Below are 7,205 nucleotides of genomic sequence, written 5' to 3' on the forward strand. Positions count from 1 at the left end.
AGATCACAGTTGTTCCCAGGATATGGACTTGTGAGTAATTAGGTGCTTAATGCATGCTTTGGGTTCTTGGTGACTGAGAGAATGGTCTTTCCCAAACTGAACTATTTTTTTAAGGTCACATACATTTAATTAAAGCAAGAAGAGGGACTAGCTCAAGAAAATAAGACCTGATGGAAAGAGATACTTCAAGTCATGGCCCAAGGGCTCAACCCAGGGCCTATGACCATCAGTGATGGTATTTTCTACTACACCTGAATTCCATAATTGAATTACATTCCGGTGCACAGGTGGTGAGGCTCTTGCTGCTGTGCTTCCGATGATTATATTTTACCCCTACTAGTTGGATCTGACTACTTCCTTCACATAAAGCATGGACAGAAATGGAGATCATTCACAGAGCTCTCTTACTGGAGGTGTGAAAACTATAACCAGGTAGGTTCCCTGAAAGCAAACTGAGACTTATGTGGGATTTTGCTGTGTGCAAAAAAAAAAATTAGGGGTGGGTTGTAATAACCAACTCTTACAGGGAGGTGAAGGGGAGAAGATAGGGCAGGGGGAAGAGGTAAAAATTAATTCCTCCAACAGAGGCCCAGCCAATCCTACAGGGAACCAGAAGGCTGGGGTACCTTCATAGAACTCTTTCAAATTGGCCAAGGAGCCTGGGTATTGTACTCTTGCAGTGACCAGCACTGAAAAAGAGCTGTCTGAGGAAAAGAGGCTTTAGGCTGGAGAATAAGCCAAGACAAACTCTAGAAGAGTTTTAGCTGAGAACCATCAGCCAACAATGTTCGTAGTGATTGGCTGGGCATGTGGATAGTATGTCTATGACCTGGGCATATCCAGAGGGGTGACATAAGGTTACATCCAAATGGAAGAAGCTTGTGCCTGATTTGAACAGAATGTGCCTAGTAGATGCATAAATACTCCTTCAGAAAACATAGATATAGAAAAAGGTAAATGAGGTCATGAAAATAGAGTTGGGTATTCTTGGCTTCTTTTCTTCACTAGTGATGGGTGCCATTTAAGGTAAATACAAAAGTTCAGTGAGGGAATGAAAGGGAGATTTGGAGTTGGAATCTCAGCCCAAACAGCTAGATATTGATCTAAGCCTTCAAAACGTCTCTGGGTTTAGAAGCAGGTGTTGGCACATTCCTGAGAGATTGCACCCGTGTAGAGAGGATTTGGATCCAACTGTGGAAGGATAGAGGGCAGGGAAACAGTTTTTGTTTCTCATTCCAGGTGTTTTCCTCTGAAATTAGCCTTCCCACAGAGTACCTGCAAAAAATAAATAAAAAGACCCTAAAAACAGTGTAAATCTGAAGCACAACTGGTATGTGATGGCTAAACTCGGCTTCAAAGGTACTATTATTTCTTTTTCTTTTACAATTGTACTGGAATTTCACCCTAAGGTTTCTAGCTGTCTAAGCAGCCACTCAACCATTTGATACACATCCTTAGCCCTTTTTCTGTTTCATTTTTTCAGGTAAGGTCTCATATTTTTGCTCAAGCATAACCTTGAACTGAAATCCTTTTGCCTATAACCTCCTGCATAGCTGGGATTTGAGGCGAACCATTTGCTAGCTTATTGAGATTAGGGTCTCAGTAGCTCTTACCCAAAGTGACTGAATTTTGACCCTCCTAATCTTTGCCTCTGGAGGAGTTGGGATTACAGACAGGCATGATTCTCTCATGACTGGCCCTCTCATCACTTTTAGGGAGCTTGGAGATAATCCTGTGCTTCTTCAGCTCTTTAATTGCGTGTGTGTGTGTGTGTGTGTGTGTGTGTGTGTGTGTGTGTGTGTATTTTCAATTGGATTTTTTTACTTGCTATGATATTTCAACAAGAAAAAAATGTCATTTTTGAGCCATTATCCAATTTCTATATCTCACTGGCCAAGAATGTGATAGGACAGACTTGGGAATCTGGAGGTTTTCCATAATTCTAGTTGATATATTTATTTCTCTGGGCCTGGATTGGACGAGTTCAAAGAAATTCATTTCTGTCTTGTTGTTTACTGTCACAATATGTGGGGAGGGTCATACCTTACAGAGATTCCTACCCTCAAGACAAATGGGATATTTGCATCCACTTGGGGCAAGCTTTCTTTCTAATTATTTTTTAATAGGCAGAGGTGTAAGCATCTCCCTTACTTTCTACACCTGTGCATATCCCATTTAAAGTCTGCACTTGTAATCTGCCTATTTTCTTCCCTCCTGCTTGTCCTTCCTTCCCAGGTTTATTGAGCTCCTGTAATATTCCATACACTGTGCTCAATGCTATTAATCATCAAGACAGAAGCCTGTCTTCAAGGCACTTGTCCTTGGAGCAGATAGTAGCCATTCCAAGCCAGTGTGATGCAATCTATGTTGGAGATGTAGAGTGCTAAGGGAGAGCAAGAAAAGGCTCCTTCCAGGATAAGGGCAGTGGTAGGGGTGGTTTGCATTTCCTGCAAGAAGTAGCAGTGATATTTGGCTTCAGACATGGGGGGTTATGGAGCAGGGTCCAATAGCAGGAGTATTGTAAGCCTGAAGAATATTGAAAAAAAAATGGAGGGAAAGTAACTTCTGACCCCTGAAAGCTGGCTCACCTGGATGGATCTGCACATGTCCTCATGGTTGTATTCTTTTTGTAGGTGGGTCTGGAATTCAACAACTGTTTCCTAGGTCCTGCAGGCTATGAATAGGTTTAACCTTTCCAAGCAATTGGGGAAAAATGGGAAAAAAAACAATATATCAGGGCACATAAAAATGATATGAAATTCAACTTTCAGTATTCATAATAAAATTTATGGGACACAGTCTGCCATTCACTGATGTGTTGTTTATTGCTGCTTTTGTCCTGCTGCAACAGTGTAGGATAGTATGTCTGCTGGTTCTGGCACTTTATAAGAAAAGGTTGAATGACCCTGGGCCAGGTAGACGGGGCTTAGGCTCACTATGTATCAAAACTGTGTTCAAGTTGTGGCTCTCTGACTTCTAGCTATGTGACCTTCAGCACATTTCCCAAATGGTCCAGGTTAATTTACTCATTTGCAAAATGGTAATGATAAGACGTTGCAGGAGGACGGCAAAGATCGAAGGGGATATTGCCATATGATACTCCTGGGTAGAGTAAGTGCTGAAATAAATGTATTTTTTAAATAGTTCATGATGGTTTTGACTACCTTGAGCTATGAATAAACTCTATGATCCCGTACATCTGACAGTGGTTTGAATTGCCATGTTCACTGCCATAATGACTGAGATGGTTTGGGTTCAGAAAGGTTCCCTCAAGTTCATGTGTTAAAGACTCAGTCTTCAGTGCAGCCATGTCTATAGATAGAGCTTTGAGGAAGTGACTGGGTCACTAGGACTCTGACTCATAATCTAACTGGCTATAAAGAGGTGATGGGATTTTAGGAGGTGGGACCTAGATGGGCAGGTCATTTAGGGTTGGCCTTAGGGAACCGTATGTTATTTTTGCCTGTGTTTCCCTCCTTTTCTCTTTATCCTCCTCTCCTCCTTCACTCCCCCCTGCTTCCTAGCTGCCAGGATGGAAACAACTTTGTTCTATGACATTCTCCCATGCTGCCTTGCCTCACCACTGCTCAGGAACAATGGAGCCAAGAAACTGAAACGGACTGAAACCCCTGAAACAGATCTTTCCTTTTTTGAAGTTAGTGATCTCAGGTGTTTTTGTCACAGTGACAGAAAGTGACTCACACAATGGAAATTATGGGAATTGCCTTAGGGGAATTGTCAGTCAAAAGCTATTTTCTGTTAATAGTTTGCTAGGGAAAGAGAGAGCAAATGAATGATAGAATTATTCAAAATAATGACTGCTCAACGATTAAGAGTCTTCTACGAATGGCATGATGCGGAGTACTTTTTGCACATGATCTGCTTGGATCATCATTTCAAACCTCTGAGGTGGCTATTATTATCATCCAATTGTACAGATGAAGAGAATGAAACTTCTAGAAGTTAAGTTCACATAGCCAGTAGGAGGCAGAGCATTTTTTAAAACACATAACTTATTGTCAAACTGTCTGTCCTAACCATAATCAGAAGCAGAAACCTAAGATTCAGAGCCCACAGCTCTTCCTAATGACTGGCATTGTGGAGTCTCCATGAATCATACTTTACAGTAAGGTCTCTTTAGGAAGATCCTATGGCAACCAGCTGTATCTATTTGAGAGCTGATTTCTCAGAAAAGCACTGAGAAATATAAACAAGAGGTCTTCTTGAGAATTGTTGTGTGCAGAGGGTAGTGATGATCTTACTTGTAAATCTCACCTGGATATGGGGTATGAGACTAGTTTCATGGGAGTACAATAGGAGGTGTGTTTTGCTGTATGATTGACATGACTTGTGATGAATACATACACGATTGGTTTTCAATCATTATTTATAGACATGGGGATAAATGATTCTACCAAGCATCAAACCACACAGTCCCACATACAATGGCCTCAACGTAATACCTGTGTATGTATTGGATTCGTATCTTCTAAAAGCTGGTAGAGGAATATCATCCCACACTGTACAAAACTTGTCTGCTTTCAGTCCAGGAAGCAATATTAATCATTATTATTCTTAATCGCTAGCTCTTTCTATTTCCAGAATTTAAGAATGTTTATATAATTATACATAAAAGGTCTGAGTGATCTGATATTCTATATCAAAAAACTTTGAAAAAAAGCATCAAATCTTTGCCTCCATAATGCTACACTGGTACAGTCATGATATAACTGTGGTTCAGCTCTTGTATACACAGATTTGTGTTTACTTTAACATTATCTGAAGTGGTAAAAATGTCAAAAATAATGTTCTGTGTGGTACAACTACATCAAAGCCTGTTATGCAGCCATAAAGGAAAATGTTTACAAATGGAAACTGCTTATGCTGTAACTGTGTGAAAAATGCAGGGTAGAAAATTAAATGCACAGAATGAGCACAGTTCAGTGAAAACCCAACAATCTATTCGTTAAAAGACAGAAAGGAAACACATTCAAGTGTTAATGGTTGCATATATAATTGATGTGATTATAATTTTTTTTCTTTTCTGCAATTTCAAAAAGTTTCTGTAATGAATGGGTATAATTTACAGAATAGAAACAAACAGACATTAAAAAATAAACTATTGAAGTTGGAAATCTGGGTTGACTGATGATTAGTCTTAAAATCTCCCCCTCCCTCCTCAGTTCATCATCCCTTCCTTCATTTCCATAACCCCTGTGGTTCACTGAGTATGTATCTCAAGTTAGGCACAGAACTTAAGAAGACAGCAGAGGACAGAACCAAACTGGGTATCCAGAGATGTGAGTGCTATCTGGGGCTGTGTCACTAACTTACCTTGGTGCGCTTCCCCAGTCTCAGTTGATTTAATTTATCAAATGATCTTATATTACACTAGGGCTCTTGGGTGACAGACTGTCCAATATGTGGATACCTCTTACGGAACCAATCTAAACATAAACAGTTTTAGTCTTATTGTTTCCTCATTGGGTCTACTGGAGACATTTATAGGAAGGATGATTCCTTTGTTAATCAAGAATCAAAACCACTGGACCAAATGATCTAGATTATCTGTATGTGGACCATTAACTGCTTTGAGGGTATAGTTGCTGCCCCTATCTTTCTTAGCAAAGTTTTAAATTTATTAATTGTGATAAAGAACACACAAGGTGAATTTGGTTTGCTAGCATTTAAAGGTACAGCAGTGACTCTGAAGGTCTATATGGGGGATTTGAATATTAACTATTTCAACCTTTGAACATGAACTATCTTTCTATTTGCTCATGTCTTCTTTAATTTCTTCTAGTCATGTTGTGCAGTTTCTAGGTCACTTCCTTTTACCTTTTTGGTTGAATTTACTTCATAATGTTTTATTCATTTTGATATTATAAATGGATTTGCTTTTTAGTTTCTTTGGGGGGATTATTTGTTGTTAGTGCATAAAAATGTAACTTAATTTTGATTTTTTAGATATGGGTTCATTTATACTGCTAACGTCTTTTGTAGAGTCTATGATTTTTCACACATATGACTGGATCATCTGTGAATAGAGATTTTTCTTCTGATTTGCTCATTTATTCCTTTTCTTGTGTACTTGCTGTGTGTAACACTTGTAGTATCATATTGAGTAGAAATGATAATGGGAGGTTATCTTTACTGTTTTATAATTTTATTTATTTATTTATTTATTTATTTATTTATTTATTTATTTATTTTGCCAGTCCTGGGCTTGAGCTCAGGGCCTGAGCACTGTCCTCCTTGGACTTTCTCAAGGCTAGAGCTCTACCACTTGAGCCTCAGCACCACTTCTGGCTTTTTTCTATGTATGTGGTACCCAGGAATCGAACCCTGGTCTTCATGCATGCTAGGCAAGCACTTTAACCACTAGGCCAAACTCCCAGCCTCTGTTTTATAATTTTAAAGGAAGGACTCAGTCTTTTGCCACTAAGTATGATGTTAGTTGTGGACTTAGTATACAATTGAAAGCAGTTTCCTTCGGTTCCTGGTTTGTGGACCTTTCTTATTATGAAATTGGCAAGTCAAGTGAGCTTTCTGCATGTATTAAAATGATAATGTGATTGCAACTCATCATCCTATCAATGTAGTATATTATACTGATTCATTTCATAGATTGAAGTATCTTTGCATTTTAGGAAGAAAATCCACCATTGTTATAGTATAAGATCATTTCAGTGTGTTGTTAATTCACTTTGGTAGTATTTTAGTTGAAGATTTTGCTTCAATATTCATCAGATATATTGGCTTGTGGTTTCCTTTTTCTTCAGTGTCCTTGTTTTTGCATTAGGGTAATATGAATCTCATAAATGAATGTAGGTTGGGTACCCGTGGCTCACGCTGTAATTTTAGCTACTCAGGAGGTTGAAATCCGAGATCCCACTTCAAAGCCAACCCAGTGGAGAAAGTTTGTGAGACTCTTACGTGTAATTAACCAGCAAAAAGCCCAAAGGGAAGCTGTGGCTCAAATGGTAGTTCACCAGCTTTGAGCACAAAAGTTCAGGGACAGTGAACCAGACCTTGAGTTGAAGCCCCAGTAACAATACAGTTAGAAGTTTTATTTAATAAAACCACAATAACAATAGATTCTGATGGAGATTGAACACAGAAACTTGTGTTTGTTAGGCAGGAGCTCTATCCCTGAACCCTATCCCAGTCCTCTGACTCTTAGTTTGTTTTTCAGATATTAATGT

The 7,205-nt window shown here is 39.0% G+C and overlaps 1 long non-coding RNA gene across 1 annotated transcript; it reads left to right on the forward strand.

Moving 5' to 3' along the window:
* The first annotated feature begins 318 nt into the window (after nt 1-318).
* LOC150061733 (uncharacterized) lies at nt 319-4,272 on the forward strand. The gene is made up of 3 exons (XR_016535850.1): nt 319-432; nt 1,240-1,359; nt 3,525-4,272. It is a non-coding gene; the product is annotated as an uncharacterized LOC150061733 (long non-coding RNA).
* Nucleotides 4,273-7,205: the final 2,933 nt, after the last annotated feature.

The sequence above is a fragment of the Megascapheus bottae genome, chromosome 6 (genome assembly GCF_031878675.1).
Source record: "Megascapheus bottae isolate mThoBot1 chromosome 6, mThoBot2.hap1, whole genome shotgun sequence".
Lineage (NCBI taxonomy): Eukaryota > Metazoa > Chordata > Mammalia > Rodentia > Geomyidae > Megascapheus > Megascapheus bottae.